General features: G+C 27.4%; 1 long non-coding RNA gene and 1 pseudogene across 1 annotated transcript; one reads left to right on the forward strand and one right to left on the reverse strand.

Annotated features, from left to right (window-relative positions):
* Window positions 1-757: 757 nt before the first annotated feature.
* Window positions 758-6,000, reverse strand: LOC132935428 (uncharacterized; annotated as a pseudogene).
* A 7,494-nt stretch (window positions 6,001-13,494) lies between these two features.
* LOC132936503 (uncharacterized) lies at window positions 13,495-17,082 on the forward strand. Its single transcript, XR_009663475.1, has 7 exons — window positions 13,495-13,643; window positions 13,728-13,869; window positions 13,936-14,072; window positions 15,436-15,662; window positions 15,727-15,804; window positions 16,246-16,718; window positions 16,793-17,082. It is a non-coding gene; the product is annotated as an uncharacterized LOC132936503 (long non-coding RNA).
* The last annotated feature ends 1,150 nt before the right edge of the window (window positions 17,083-18,232 follow it).

Here is an 18,232-nt window from a genome sequence, read left to right on the forward strand (position 1 = left end):
TATTCTAAATCGTATATAATATATTATGGTTTAGAAAAAGAATTTTTAAAATCTAATTTCAATGCACCATGTAAGAATTATTTTAATTTCCAAAAATTATCAAAATTGAATGTTTTTGAGCAAAAAAATAGGTCACGTCAGGCCTCTTAATGTTAAGACTTAAAAAAATATTTCAGTTATTGCTCAAACTCGGCTGATGTGAAGGGAATGTATATTGAACACATTAAATAGCGACATTTTAGAATATAGAGGAACCTAGTTAAAATACGCAATATGATCATCCATCAAAAATAAAGTGAATCCATTTTGGGAAATCTTAGAAATTTGATAAAAAATATAATGTTGTATGTTAAACGGAATACCGTGATTTGGGATCGGTAATTAATAATATTGATTAAATAATTATAATGATTCTTTTTTTTTTAAATTTTTATTTCAAAAACGAAGCCGTGGTTCATTTGAGAAAAAATTAAATAAAAATACCGGTTGCCAAGGCGTCCAAGCGTTGTGCCCCTAATAAATTTTCAGCATAAATCGAGAACATGAATTTTCTAGGAGCTGAGACCTATTCATCGATGAATTCCTCACGTCAAAATCCCCCTATAATCATACGGACGCAGATTTCTGACGTAGTGACGTTATATACTCATGGATGGGCCTTATCGAGAAAATTATTTGCAATTTAATTCTATATTTGTTAGAGGGATAGGTCATTATAATGTATTATAAATTACTTTTTCGACGATACAGGTCCATTTTAATTTTTATAAAAATATAATTTCCCATCATATGTATCGTTTTGGTAAGGTTCATCAACTTTTGCAAAAGCACTGCGCGCTCGTCCTTTATTGCCACCAACAGTTGGCTGCATGCTGCAGCACGAGTTCGACATCTTGACCGCGCGATCTTTCACCGGTTTATTCTGAACCATTTTATACGGCAAACCTAGATAAAATATAAAATAAAAATACTGCGGAAAACAAGTGTCAATAGGTAATTAAACCCTGACATAAGTACCTATATATTTCTTAAATTATTTATTATCCATGTAAATGTCACAATTTTTTTTCAGATCTTTCTGTTACACCCTGTATTGGGGTACTGTCGTATACTTTATAGATAATATATTATAATTTGAGCATGGATATTGTAGCAGTAAAAAACTAATAATATTTATTGTTACTTTATTAAAAAAATTCCCAAAACTCCACTTAAAATATTAAAATACGCGCTGAAAAGTAACAACGTGTATCGTTATTGTAATAATAATAATAATAATAATAATAATAATAATTTGTTATTATTATATTTTTAACATTACAGTTCACACTTCACAGTATAGTTTGAATATAATATATATTTAATAAATAATCATTACATATATTATCATCTTTCTTTTTTAGAAAATATTTAAATACTAAAAAAGAATATAATATTTTACATGTTATTTAAAGATTGATCTAAAGTCATACGTTCAACATATAATTGAATTTAAAACAACATATAAGTGTTCGTTTGGAATTGTAATATTCAAACGCTCTTAGGTATTTAGTCAATGAGTAAAAACCATAGAAAAATTACGCGAAAAAATTTAAAATTGTTTAAATTAATTTATAAATTAATAAATTCAAGAAAATTATAATTCAATTTCAAAAATTCCAAAATATTACACTTAAATTTTAGATTCTGAGTGAAACGATGAATGTATTGATTTTACAATGATGTGTGTTTTTTTTTTTTATTTTTTTTTTTATTTTTTTATTTTTGTGTCTGTGTACACGATAAGTAGTCGAAATAATGCTTCGATTTTCGACTTCAGTATCTTGTTCGATGGGAAAGTGAATATCGTTGGTGCATTGGGGAGGTCAAAATTTTAATTTCCCAGTAGTTTTCAAAAGCGATGTGAAAAACAAAAGAAAAATTAAGGAAAAACGGGAATTTTTACGCAAAATCGATTTTTAACAAAATCGATTTTGGTTATTGGTGTAACTCTAAAACAAATGACCGTAGATGCATGAAATTTTCACTGGTTGTTTATATTTGCATTTTCTATACACAATACAATTTTGAAAATAATTTGACTTTTTTTGAACTGTTTACGGACATTGTCAGTTTTCAGTTTTTTTAAATTTTTTTTCTATAAATATCAATAAAATTTTATTTGTTGGGTAAAAAAGCTTGAAAATTTAATAGAAGACTCCTAGGTTATTGTTTCAAAGGCAGATGAAAAAAATTAAAAATCCTTAGTCACAGTTTTTTTTATACACGTTTAAAGTTCAAATCTTGAAAAAATACGGAAAAATCACGAAAATTTGCAAATTATTTTGAGTTAGAAATTCATAAAAAATTTTCTTTTTAAATCTAAGATTTTAAAATCTAATACAAGATTCCTCATAAGTTTGTCTAACTTTATCAAAAAAAAATTTCTACAAGAAAGTCAAATTAAATTTTTATGAGCGTTTTAAATTCATATTTTTACAACATTAGATATTCACTCGATTTCTCATGTACCGATTTCCTTATTTTCTTGTAATTCAAAAACGAATAACTGTAGATATATGAAAATTTCACTGAATGTTTATATTAGCATTTCCTATACACCATACAATTTTGAAAATATTTTGACACTTTTTGAGCTGTTTACGGGCATTTTCAGTTTTCAATTTTTTTAGTTTTTTTTTCTATAAATATCAATAAAGTTTTATCTGTTGGGCCAAAAAGTGTAAAAATTTAATACAAGACTCCTGATATATTTTTACAATAGCAGTTGAAAAATATTGAAAATACATAGGCACAGTTTTTTTTTATAAGCATTTAAAGATCAAATTTGGACAGAATTTATCAAATTTATAATTTAATAATTATTTTGTAGTTAAAAATTTATAAAATGTTCAACTTTTATAGCTAAGGATTGAAAATTGAAAACAAGGCTCCACGTAAATAGGTTATTTATAAATTACTTTATTCACAATAATATCATCAAATATACTTGGTAATATCATAGGCTGACTGACCGTTTTCGCTCAGAATCGTTTTTCTTATACAATGATATTATATCATTGAATTCAAATTTAACACCATCCATTACAGTGACCCACTTGTAACCTACTGTACAGCAGAGCGACATCCACTTATCCACCTTTATTATTTTATATTTTAATTCGTATTGGAATACTAAACAAATATTTCCATCGTAAATCTCGAAATCCTGTACAATATGGACACTTATCACGTTGAATGGGATCAATATTTGTAACAATAATCGTAATGATAACAAAAATCTATAATACACGTAAAAACTAAAAGTGTTTATTACACTGGTGGCGATTATGCGTGATCGATAGGTGTAAAAATAATAATGCCAACTTCACGGATTACCACCCCCCGCAACAATTTGCAATACCAATTTTGTTTTGTAATAGTGATTTCACCCATTCACCGGATAATCCGATTTCCCGATAGTAGTACCATCAATTATCACGGCCATTTTTTTAAAATTATTTTTATTCATCAATGTCATAAATTATTAATTAATAAAATCTAATTCAAAAATAATTTTTAATACTGGTTTACAAAATATATAATTCGTAAAAGTTATAACAAAAATAATAATTTCTCTGAGGGACTTAAATTATAATTATAAATTTAACTATAACTTTCCGAATTCCGTTTATTATTATTTAGTACTTATAGATACACAATTAAGTTTTTTAAGGTTTTAGGAATAAATATCTGATTATTAACATTTCATAGTACAAAAATAATGTGTTTACTGTCCTATGTTTATATAGTTGATACTTGATAGTAGTATAATACGCATTTTGTAATTACATTTCTACTCGGCCTATACTCGATAACCGGTTAGTGTTAAAATTATTATTCGGCCAATAATCGATACCCAGTTAGTATAAACAAATTTATATCAATAAAGACAGTATAAATATATGACAAAAATCTATTATACACGTAAAACTAACAGTGTTTATGACACCGGTGGTGGTTATGCGTGATGGATAGGTGTAAAAAAAATAATAAAATTATATTATGTTGATGAGATCTTTTCTCATTCCGATTTGCCGCCGTGTTTCAGGCGGCAGCTCGTCGTGAATGGCGGCGTTACGGCATGGGACCCTGGTGGCTCGGGACGCAATTCAACAACCAATATTATATTGTATTATTATCGATGTGTGGTTTTGTGTGTAATGTGTAGAGCGCGGATTTGTATGCACTTAAAAGTATTGAAATATGCCATATAATATGCAGTAAAAATCATGAAAATGTGCAAAAAATATGCAGTAAAAATCATGAAAATATGTAAAAAATATGCAAAAATGTTTTATTTATTTAAAATTTACAATACAACTTATAATAATTAATTACTTAAATAGGTACTTCATAAAAAAAAATTTAGGGAATTTTCTGAAAAACCTAATTTATTTTTAAAATTGTATTTATTATTAAAATGAATAATCATGTGCATTTCAAGTTTTTCTTCTGTGAAACTGTATCGTTTATCGGTTAACATATTTTTAAAGACTGAGAACGAACGTTCGACGTCAACCGAAGTTATTGGGCATATATGAAGCAACTTAGTATTGTCAGGTCTTCATAAAGATCTTCGAGCTGAACGTTTTCGCCTAATAACACTGAATTAATTTTTCGTAGAATCTTCAGACCTTCACTTTTGTTGGAAAGCTCGTTTAGTTTTGTTGCAAGTGTTGCCCCTTTCGATCCAGGAATAGAATTAATTTTTCTTTCGTTTCGTTAATTATTTAAATGCTTTCATGTAAAGTCATATTTTGAGTTTCAAGTTTTTTTATGACTATCACTAAAAATGCCAAATGAGTAAATGTTAAATCATTGACAACAGTACCATCTTCAACTATATCCAAAACTTTTCTAATACTCTGTGCATCATCCATTGCCAGTCTCTCGATGACTTTTTTATATTTGGTAAAATAATCTGCGTAATATAACGCAGCATATACCCATGTTCCCCACCTTGTAAGAACTGGGACCGGTGGTAAAGGGGTATCATTCATTACTTCTTTAAAAATAGAGATTCGACTCGGCACTTTTAAAAATATTTTCTTCCCATTATTAATTAAAGTATTAACTTTTGAAAATAACTCCCTTACTTTTTCTGCAAGACGATTACAAGCATGAGTGGTACACGTTACATGGATCATATTAGTACAACATAATATCTTTAAAGACTTCCCTGCTTTCACGATATATGACGCCGCGTATGTTAACAAAAGTAATACACGCTGTTCCATTCCCACATCTGTCCATAATAATTTCAAGGAATCATTGATAAATCGTGTAATCGTTTCATTGTTTGTTTTCTCCAATTGTTTACATGCTAAAAGATAAGGTTTCCCAGAAAAGTTTTTATTCATAACTCCTACAAGTAAATTTGCAATGTATAAGCCCCGTGCATCAGTTGTCTCGTCAACAACAATATAAATAAAATTTTGCCCAATTGTTTCTTTAATTTCATTCATTGTTTTTTGATAGCATATATTTACATAGCTCTTTCGCAATGTGCTTTCATCTGGGATAGGATGATTAATGTATTTATTCAAAAAATTACGAAACTGTTTGTTTTTCAACTTGTGTAAGGGTATGTCAGAAGAGACCATAGCAAAACATAAATCTTCAAAAAAAGTGTTATTGGTAGAACTTGATCTAGAACTAGTTGAAAGTAATTGTTATTTTGATAACTTATTTTTAAGTGCAGACAAATGTGCAGCTAAAATATAAAATTAAAATAAAAAAATATAGAAAATAAATAAATAAAATCTTTTTCTATTTTTATAAGTACCGACCTGTTTTTATGTGTTGATCTACCTGAGACTTTCTCTCACAAACAATAGATTTTCCACAAGGGTTACAAAATACTATTTTCCCGTCAGTAGTGAAAACCTCGGTGTCTGTGTTTGCTGTGGAAATCCATTCGCGAATTTTGTTAGAATACGAACTCCTTATTTTTGGCATATTTACAATTTACGGACAACGACAATCGACGAAACTCAGTTGTATACTGGTATGTCGATAACTGACTGATACAGCAAGAGCAATTTAGATTATAGGTAGACACACATTTATTTTCGGCATATTAACGATTTACGGACAACGAAAAACGATGTAACCGAGTGCCAAGTGGTATGTCGATAACCGACTGACACAGCAAGAGCGATTAAGTATACGTCGTAATCGATTATTTATCTTATAAAGGTTTAAATGAATATATGTATACATTATTATTTAGTGACTATGAAATTTAGTTTTAATTTTTCTACTTGACAAAATATTATTTTATACATTTTTTTAAATTTTCGCTTCAATATGCAATAAATTTTGAATTTTGCCAAAATATGCAAAAATATGCAATAACCTTTAAATATGCAGAAATATGCAAAAAAAATTTTCTCCATTAGCTTCAAATTATGATGATTCGTGGAGATAACTGACAACAATCCAAAAATATTAAAAGGAAAAAAATATGCAATTGCATAGAAATCCGCGCTCTAGTAATGTGTAATTAATACACGATGCCGTTTAGACGGTAAATATTTGAAAAAAATGTTTCGATCTTCAGCTTTGAGGGTGGTTTCTGATAACAAATTTAATTTAATTAATACTTTTAAGGAAAAACGTCAATTTTTACGCAAAACCAGTTTTTATCAAAATCCATATAATTTTTTAGTGTCCCTGAAAAACGAATAATTTTTTTAATTTTATTTTTTTATCCCAAGTCGAATTTTCTATAGCATCCCCTGGTAAAAATGGTAGTGGTGCCTATACAAGCTTGAAGGCACCGTTAATATAATATACATATACTTAGAACTAACTAGTATTTAAACCCGGCGAATTATAATTTAAGTATACTTAAACTAATTACTTAGTACTTACCATAATTTACAGTTTTTGAATTACTTGGCCGGTCATTATTTTCTTCTTGATCTAAATCTTTCACTAACTCCATATTGTGTTTATCCGTATCTAATTTTGTTTAATGAACTCGTCGCAAATATTCACGTAAATTTGACAGCCCATGACCATGTTCATAATGTGTTATACAAATTAAGCAAACTGCTTCATTATACTAATTGTTTGACAATTTTTTTTTTACGTTTGAAAACGTATTTTTTCAAGACATGGTTTATATTTTATGTTTTAAATATTACTACGATCAACGATCACGGACACCACGATACACTGAGAAGTGAGTACTGACCGAGTGATTACCAAAATAAATAAAATAAAATCCACAGAAATAGCCAGAAATAGCGCTATACATTTTTATAATTTGGTGACTATATTATTCAACATACTCAATGACTCACGTAGTTTACATACTTCAAGTAAATTTTTATATTCTGAGCGTAACGATGAATGTATTGATTTTATAATGATGTGTGTTTTTTATTTTATTTTTTCTGTGTACACGACGAGTAGTCGAATTAGTCGAAATAATCCTTTGATTTTCAACTTCAGTATCTTGTTTGATGGAAAAGTGAATCTAGTTTGTACTTTTGGGAAGTCAGAATTTAAAATTCCCAATAATTTACAACATTGCCCGGAAAAACAAAATTAAATAACGGAAAAACGGAAATTTTTATTTAAAATCGGTTTTTAACAAAATCGATTTTGGCTTTTCGTGTAACACTAAACCAAATGATTGTAAAATGAAATTTTCACTGAATGTTTATATTAGACTTTTCTATACATGAAAAAAATTTCAAAATATTTTGACTTGTTATGAGCTGTTTACGGATATACTCAGGTTCCAACTTTTTTAGGTTAAGTTAGGTTAGACTAAAACCGGCCCTGGAAAAAACTAATTTTTTTCTATAAATAGTCGGATGAATAATAAAAGGCTCGGAGCCTAGAAATCTAATATTGTACTATTTATATATTATTTCCACTGGGTTTTATTTTAATAGCCAGTAGGTAATAATTAGGTAATGATTTATGACTAAGAACTACGTAACAAAGAAATGAGAATATAATTTACTCAATTTAGGATCAACATTTCATTTTTATAATTTAATACTTTTATCTTAGCATTTTATGATCGTGTAAAACAGTTATGTCCAACCATGTTAAAAGGTAAGTAAAAACAATTTCCAATCGACAACATTGTCATAAAATACTAATTTTTTTCTATGAATATCAATAAATATTTATTTGTTGGGTAAAAAAAGCTTGAAAATTTAATACAAAGCTCAAACTATATTGTTATAATGAAATTTGAAAAATATTAAAAATCCTTCGTCACAGTTTTTTTTATAAGCATAAAATCTTTACAAAATACTGAAAAATCACCAAAATTTGCTAATTATCTTAAGTTAAATATTCATAAAAAGTTTTTTTTTTAAATTTAAGATTTGAAAATGTAATACAAGATTACTCATAAGTTAGTCTACCTTTATCAAAGAAAAATGTCTATAAGCAAATAAAATAAAACTTTTGAACGTTTGAAGTTTATATTTTTACAATATTGGATATTCGCTCGATTTCTCATGTAGCGACTTTGATATTTTGTTGTTACTCAAAAACGAATAACTGTTGACACATGAAAATTTTACTGAGTATATTTATTTTTATTTTGTAATTTTATTTTTCTATAATTATGAATAAAATTTTATTTGTTGGGTAAAAAAGCATGAACATTTAATACAAGGCTCCTGATGTATTGTTACAATAGTTGTTGGAAAGTGTTAAAAATATATAGAATATAATTTTTTAATTATAAGCATTTAAAGTTCGATTTTTACAAAATGTATCAAATTTAAAATATAATAATTCTTTTGTAGTTAAAAATGTATAAAATGTTCAACTTTTATAGTTATAGATTGAAAATTTAAAACAAGGTTCCACGTAAATAGGTTATTTATAAATTATTTTATTGACAATCATATCATTAAATATACTGAGAAACATACTAAAATCGTAATGCTCAGCTATTTAATATGTAATTTTTTTCAAATTTAAACTTAAAAGAACTATAAAAAAACTTGTTTTTATATTTATATGGTTTTTTTGTTAAAACGAAACCCACTTACGTGGAACTTTAAACTTTCAATCCTTAGCTATACAAGTTGTACATTTTATATATTTTAACTACAAAATCAATTTTAAATTTGATATATTTTGTCAAAAATCTAACTTGAAATACTTATAAAAAAATTTTTGCCTATTTGAACCTATGCCAATGAATAAAATGTTATTGAAATCTATAGAAAAAATACTTAACAAATTAGGAACTGAAATTATCTGTATACAGCTCAAAACAAATCAAAATTTTTAAAAATTATATGGTTCATAGGAAATGCTAATATAAACATTCAGTAAATAAAATTTCACAAATCTACGGTAATTTGTTTTAGAGTTATACGTACACTAAAAACCAAAATCGATTTTTTAAAAACTAGTGGAAATTTTAAATGTTTGATGCACTAACTATATTCACTTTCCCGTCGAACAAGATACCGAAGTTGAAAATCGAAGCATTATTTCGACTACTAATCGTACACAGGGACAAATAAAAAATAAAACTCACATCATTGTTAAAATTAATACATTCATTGCTCAGCTCAGAATTTAAAATATGGGTCGATCGATCCCTCGTAGTCGGTTTGTACATATTAGCAGTGTTGAGTTTATCTAGATAAATATTCTTTTATCTCTTATCTTATCTAGATAAATAGAGATTATTAATTTACACAGTTATCTAAGATAAAAATCACCGTTATCTAGATGAATTTATCCAGATAATTTAATTTATTTAACGGCTTTTATTTATTATAATTTATAGGTAGACAATTAAGTAATTTATTAAGTAGGTGATTTTTACTAATAATTATCGACATTTTTGATAATATACTATCAAGTTATTCTATATTTCTACGAGCTTACAGAGAGTTGCATAAACCAAAATAAAATAAAAATTGTTGATACCTCGTATCGTTGGAATTAGAAAATTTGACAAAGAAATCGCGCATTTATGAGGTCCATCACTAACGTAACTGCCTTCAACGTTTCCACAATGTTACAACGTCATAATTATAATAGGTATATGACTGTAGGGTTCAGGACTTCTTGCATTTGAATGTTTTTTTTTTTTGTGGTGGACGTCGATTATTCTAGATAAGTTATAAATTTGGTTAATGAAATGGTGAGATTAAATACAAAGTTTGAATTTTTATTTTTGTGCATATTTTGTATAATTTATTTTTATATGTACGTCAAATTGTCAGGAAAAATCATAATTGGATAACATTCAAAAATATTACTTAAAGAAAATTATATTTAGTTATAGGTTGAGATTTGGTGAAGCCCTACTATTATAATATTGAATAAGCCTAAACAAAATTTAGAAAATGGTTGGGAGGGCTGTTTAAACTGTTGGTGAAGGCTTGCCCTTTAATTCCCCCTATATGCGCATATGGTACGTTAGGTACGTCAGATTTTATATGAGTCTCATTGTGACACTTCTGTGGTAATACGAATCTACATATAGATTTTAGATTGTACGAAAAAATGAAAATCAGTAGATATACGTGTTCTCATATTATGACATTGTTCGTTATTATTCAACCCAGTCTATGTGGTAATGTTTTTAAAAAATAATTTATTTTATTTCACTATAGTTTAAAAATGCCAAAGACAACATGCAATCGTGTCTAAATTATTTATATTATGTTTATGTAACAACTTATTTTTGATATTTTTATTTCCAAAATTGTAATATGTTATATGCATATTTCGACTATTTTTCCCGAACCCTTCATAATAATATATGATAGTTATCCGATTAAGAAAATAAACCGTTAAACGATTACTATAAAAGTTAAGAAATTCTAAAACTCCAAACTTTGTGAATTTGCACATTTCGTATTAGGTATGTATATTTTTTAGTACGTAAAATTTTCATGGAAATCATAATTGGAAAACATTCAAAAATATTTCTTAAAAAAAATTATTTCTGGTTATAGGTTTAGATATAGCCATTATTTAAACTACTTATGTTGTATACAGACAGAAAAAATTAAAAAAAAAATTATTACGCAAATCATAAATTCGCTTATAGTTTTATAATAGGTCGTTTCATTCTATTTATTAAATTAACGATGCTAAATATGATCTGTTGATCTTAATCTGGCTACACAAGACGCAGTCAACTGAATTCGTGCTTATGGAGTCAGCGTTTACCAAGTTTCGGACTTCAGTAAAATTTAATTCCCGCCACATCGGCCAGAAGTACCAAATGCAATAGATAACCGTTATGATTATCACTAAGATAGTAATAATTGTTATCAAATGAATAACAACATAATGTTATTTTATTGTTCGCCGACTTTTGAATCATTCGATTATTAAATATTAGGTAGATATTTGAAATTTCAACAGAAATACAATTCCGTTCATAAGTTTTAGTAAAAAATTACCATATGTACTCTTTTTAGTAAAACATCCAAAGTATCGCCTTGCCATATTACGTTAATTTTCATTTGTAAGTATTATTTTCTAGTTGTACTGATTATATTTCTTAATAATATGGGGTCAGACTAATTTGTTAATTTGTTCACAAGGTTACATAGATTTCTAAAATAGAAAATACAAGTAAATAATGGCTATAAATCTTCAAATTAAATGATTATCCGTTTGCTATCTGGCACAGAATCTGCGGTAATCATTTCACAACCAGTGATTATATACGTTCGAAACTTTTAAGATTTAAATTTTACTCTGAATTTTGATCGTTCATACTGTAAAATGTTAAAGTAAACCTTTGGACATTTTTAACTAAAAAACACTGCTCAAAAATGTCATCGCGATATATAGATTTGTATGTTTTTTTTGTTTATATTTTTTAAAAAAAATTGCAATTACTATCTCTACTTAATTGTATAATAATTTATTATTGACTACATGGATTTTTAAAAGGAAGGACCTAATAAATAACAATATTATCTTTGTAGTTCATAATGTAGTTCATTCATTAATATTATTAGATACACTATGTTGTCATTTTTTCCCCATTTATTCATCCATAATATTTTAACTAATAAGTTGCATATAATATGTCACACATAAATTAACTGAATAAAAAAAATAACAGTTATATGAATTGAAATGCCATAGGTAGTTATTTGAAAAAAATGGTTAACCTATTCAAATTTGTATTATCACTATCAGTTCTAAAACTTTGATTTACACAGCCGCCAAAAAAAAAAAAAAAAAATGAAAAATTTGGTATAGACGCGGCAGGAAAGTACAGCGTTCTGGGGATTTATAAAAACGTAAAATTGTAAACTTCTAAAAAAATGATTTGCGCAAATTTATTGTTGCACCATCGGTCTTGACTTGTTAAAATACATGTTTCAAAAAAAAAAAAAACTCAATTGGTTGCTATTTCCCCATTAATTTTCTTGAACGTAAAGAAAAACTACCTAATAAACCATTTTATGTATCTGGAATTTTTTATATTTGCAAATAAGCAAATTAAAATTTACACAAAGTTAAGTTATATTTTTTTCAAAGTTAACTTTTAACTTAACTTAATTTTTCTAAAATAACTTAACTTAATTAAAATTAGTTAGCTTGCCCAGCCTTGGCTGGTACTATACCTAATCCCTAATTAGGTACAGTATGTGACAGCCAGCAGGGGCACGATCCCGTGTTTATTAAGATTAAGATTTAACAAAGATAACGATGAAAGTGTAACGTACCATTTGTATTGAAACCATGCAGCTTGCCGTTTACCGAGTAAATATTTATAACCTAATAATATAAGTAGGTAACTACTAATACAGCTTACCGGTTTTTTTTTTTATAAATTTCGTAACAGTTTATAAGTTTGTATTTGAACTATTTGTAGGTATATAACAATTTGTTAATAAAGCTCATTGGGGAGGGTGTCTTTTACTATATCACCACCACCGTTATTACGCCCCTGCGTCAACATAATGATTTACCTACTATAATATACATTTTTCAACCACAATTGCCCTTCCTCACAGACTCTGGGAATTTCGACCTACCCAATGCGCCAACAAGATTTACTTTCCAACTGTAAAAAATGAGAAGCAAAGCATTATTTCAACTACTTATGTTGTAGACAGACACAAAAAATTGGAAAATAAAATTATTACGCAGAGCTTAAAGCGCTAATAGTTTCAAAATAGGTCGTTTCACTCTAATTTTTAAGCTAACGATGCTAATTAATGTGGTCTGTTGATCGTAAATTTGCTACACAAGACGCAGACAATAAAATGCCCATGTGACGTTTCACGTCCGCTGAATTCGTGCTTATGGAGTCAGCGTTTACGAAGTTTCGGACTTTAGTAAAATTTAAATTCCCGCCACATCGGCCAGAAGTAGCACATGCAATAGATAACCGTTCTGATTATCACTAAGATAGTAATAATTGTTATCAAATGAATAACAACATAATGTTATTTTATTGTTCGCCGACTTTTGAATCATTCGATTATTTGGTAGGTATTTGAAATTTCAACAGAAATACAACTCCGTTCATACGTTTTAGTAAAAAATTGCCATGCAAAAGTGTACTCTTTTTAGTAAAACATCCAAAGTATCGCCTCGCCACATTACGTTAATTATCATTAGTAAGTATTATTTTCTAGTTGTACTGATTATATTTCTTAATAATATGAGGCCAGACTAATTTGCTAATTTGTTCACAAAAATAGATTTCCAAAATAGAAAATACAAGTAACTAATGGCTACAAATCTTCTAATTAAATGATTATCCGATTTCTATCTGGTACAGAATCTGCGGTAATTATTTCACAACCAGTGATTATAGACAAGGCTCAGTAAATCATCTAAGAGGTAAATTCATTTAATATGATTCATGTATTAGGTATTTAGATATTTTTAACAACTTGACATTTTCAGAAAATTGTATTTCTTTGACGATGGGTTGAAAGAACACGAACAGACAAACAAAGGATTTGGAGACGTTACAGTTGATGATTTTAATTCACCCAGAAAAGCCTCAGAAACCGAAAAATGTCTAATTCACACATACCTATGTAAGTATATTACTCAAGTCTCTGATTTTAAATGTTTGCCAAAACCAAATGTTACTTAGTAGCTTATCGTTTTTAGTCCACTGTATAAGAGTATGCTTATTATGGTTTTAAAAACTGAAATATATGATGTACCACATACAAGGAATTAAAAAGTCGCGCCAACAAATTTCAGACAATGACTTACTTGTAGATAATTCTGGTGGTTCTGATGTAGCCTTACAATATTGGAGTGAATTATGAAACTCAAAGAGAATATTCTGAGAATATAATTGATAGGATTTTATTTCAAACTATTTTACTGTGCTATTAACTAACATACCCACCTTTTCACGGGACACATTGTATAATATTCTTATCGAAGGCCTCAGCACGTTTAGTCAATATAAATTAATAAATAAACAATTTTAGGTTACAATCTTAAAATATCCATAGCTTGCTTTAAAAGTAAAATACCAATCAAAGTTTAGAGCTTCTCTATGAGGTTCTTTAATAATTATTTTTGTTTTAAGTTTGATTATAATATTATGTTATTTTACTATACTATTAAACCTGACAGTACATAATTGGATCTACTGTCCTCACAATTGCATGTTGCTCGTAGTTCAATGAGAGAAAACAAATGGTGCACTGACATATTTTTAACAAAGTTTAAGTTTTTTATACAATACATTTTGCTTAGCAGGAATCCAATTTCAATAACTCAGAGGGCCTCAATATATTTAAATTGCAAAGAAAATAGGTATACATAACTAGTTTGGACTATAGAGGGATAAGACATTTTAGTGGAATTACATTGAAATCATAACTTTTCTTTAATTACTGTAATTTTAACAAATCTCATACCTAATTGATAAAAATGATGAGAATATACGGTTATCAACTACATTTGTTTTTTGAAACAAAAAGTTATTTTAGAACTCGTCCCGTCACTATTGATCTGATTGTTATGACAATTGAATCTGTATTTTGGTACGTTGCGAGTAAGTGGCAACTTGATACAAATTAAGTTCTATTGAGGTGTGTAAACATGTGAACATTGTGAACAACTAAAATGTCATAAATTACAAGATAATAAGGTTTACACCTTAATTATTGGCATAGGTTAATATGATTTGTTTATTTTACATACAATATTACATTTATTCATAACACATATCTTTCAGTTCCCATGTATTGTTGTTTAGTAGATGTGACTTACACTTAATGGTTGTTTCAAGCAATGGTTATTGCCAAATTTTAATGTTAATTACAATATTAAATCTTATTTAAAAAATAATCTGCTCAAAAATGTATATATTTACTTTCCAAATGCACACCTACTAAAAACATTGTATCTCCTATTTTATTATTATTATGTTTATAGATTTTACACACAAATTTCCCGTGTCTTATTCTAAACAATTGGATCAAAAGACATCTCCAGCTGTTATCACACATATAACTTGTGAAGACACGACTATTGTACAAGATTTTTTTGTCAAACGCTTATTCTGTCAAAATGGTTGGCAGGATCTGTGAAAAGGTATATATTGAAGATGTTGCTGATAGGTTGTTAAAAGAAGTTGAGTGGTCTACATACGTACATACACGGTATGTACATTTATTGATCGTAGTCATATAAATTATCAAATTTAATTAAATATGTAAATTATAGGATTACTGGTTGTCAATACTGTTCCCATTCATGGAACTTACCTCTCAACAAGGATAGACAAATTTCTTTGAAAGAAAAGTAAGCAAAACTAATTACCTTCAGTTTTACTCCATCATGTTTTTAAATAAAACTATTTGTCTTTGACTTATTTATAATTATAAGAAAACTTTATTATACAATTGTATAAATAAAATGGCAGATAATAGGTTACTAAGTCACAGTTAAATATTAATCGGCGAATAACGATTTTAGTAATCTTGTGTTAATTTAAAAATATTATTTGTGGGTACTTCAATCTTTTAAAGTGTTTTATTATTTTTGATCTCACAATGATTATTTAAAATGCTATTTTTGGGCTATTTCAATCTACTGTAATACTAGTTTTAGAATAGCTGAATAGGTATTAATTTAATCTTTCCTCAATCAAATTTATTATTCATTTTAAGTGAATGAGAATTTTACTAATTTATAAATATGTAATTTATTATTTTAATTTATAGTTGTTGTAAATATGTTTAGGCCATGGGAGAACACCAAGAGTCAACCAAAAATTGGAGAAATACCCGATTGACAATAATCTTTAGAGCCTATTAACTTGAGAGCTGTGTTGTTATATTTTTAAGCCGTATACTCTAATAATGTACATCATAAAAATGATAATTCCAATTTTAGTAAACAGCAAAAATCATTCTTTTTGGACAATGATACTCTGTATCATAAAATACATTGTGCCAGTTTGATATTGAATAACAGATGTCAGATGAATATATTCAAAATTGTTTATGAAGGTTCCACTGAGGATGCATTTGCCTTTTCTAGTCATCGTGGTGGGAAGGCAACACTTCATCTAATAAACCAGCAGTATTATATTATATTTGATGACTTTGGATACAAAGCAATACATTAAAAAATGTAATATTTGTCAATGTGTCAATCCAGTTACAACACTAAAAGTGATACCTGAACTACACCCAGTTCCTCTACCAAAAAAGGTATATTACTTTTAACTAATAAATTAAAAATTATTAAACTAATTTGTAATAACCTAATAAAATATAATATTTAGGTTTTCAAGCATTTTGGAACCACCTAATTACCTACAGTATGCAGCAGTTGCCATTGATTATTGCAGTAAAAGGTGTGAGGTGTTGCCATTGTCCGAACAAGAGCAACTACTGTAGCTTATTATATTTATGGTGAAATAATAATAATTATTATTTGTTGACATTCCTACCAAAAATTGTGATTAGCGACCAGTGTCAGGAATTTTGTAATAATTGACTGGAACTATTCATAAAGTTAGTTCACCATACTATCCACAAAGATTCAATCGCGCCATTTTAAATTATTTGCTCAATGTATGTTAACTCTTTTTGTATAATAAATATAAAATAATATATTATTAAAAATACAATAATATCAGTTTTAGATATTTTGAAAATAAAATTTAATGGCCTAACGTTTTACAAGGTGTTTTCTTTGCAAACCGGGCGTACTACAAACATAAACTAAATATTCGTCATTTTTTTTATTATTCCAAAGAGAGCCACTACTTCTAGTTGACTTCAAACTTTCCCAAATGAGGATAGTAGTATAATCGAGGACAATATTTTTACCGGAGAATTCAACAAAAACAAGTTTTAAGAAACTTTGCAGAGTAGTCTATCAATGAGAGGAATGTCATATTTATACTATTTTTTTATAATTACAACATAATTAATATTTTGATATAAGAAAAAAAATATTTAATATAATATAAAAGTCTCATAGTAGGGTTACTATATATATTGTCCTCCCCACATATATTATTTATTTATATTAATTTATTATTAAAACTAATTTCGAGGTCAGTTCCAAAATAGATTTGTTAAATAATCGTTAGAAGTTTTAATATAAATTAAAATATTAGGTCTTCTGTTGTTTATATTTTGTATAATTTTTATATCTTAGAAAGTATAAGTTAGTAATGGCTTTTATAGGAATTGGTTGTTAGTATCTTTCAGAAGGTATTTTTAAATTGTTACTCTTTTTTGTATTATTATAAAAGCCAAAAACTTAAAACCAAAAAAAAAAACATAAGAACTTACACAATTTTTGAGAGATACCTATTATTATAACACAATAGGTAGTCCAAATTTAAATTAATTAATCCTAATTTTCACAACACGCTATGTATTATAAAATTATGGTGACAGTAATTTAATATTTTGATGATGTAGGTACACAAATAATTATTAAATTTTTTAAATGTTTAGGTAGAGAACAGTTGCAATCATATTTAAAACAAAACAGAATAGAAAATGTATGTAAATATTAATTATTCCAAATAAGTATTTACAAGTATACAACCATTGATAAAACCTATAACTGATTGTAATAGAAGTTTGCGGTACTGATACCGAAATAATTGCCGCTGCTATTTATTTTAAAACTTCAGTATATATATTTAGTAGTCTGACACACACTTAGTGGCTTTTTAAGAATATTAATTAAAAAGGTAACCCAA

The sequence above is a fragment of the Metopolophium dirhodum genome, chromosome 1 (genome assembly GCF_019925205.1).
Source record: "Metopolophium dirhodum isolate CAU chromosome 1, ASM1992520v1, whole genome shotgun sequence".
Taxonomy (NCBI): domain Eukaryota; kingdom Metazoa; phylum Arthropoda; class Insecta; order Hemiptera; family Aphididae; genus Metopolophium; species Metopolophium dirhodum.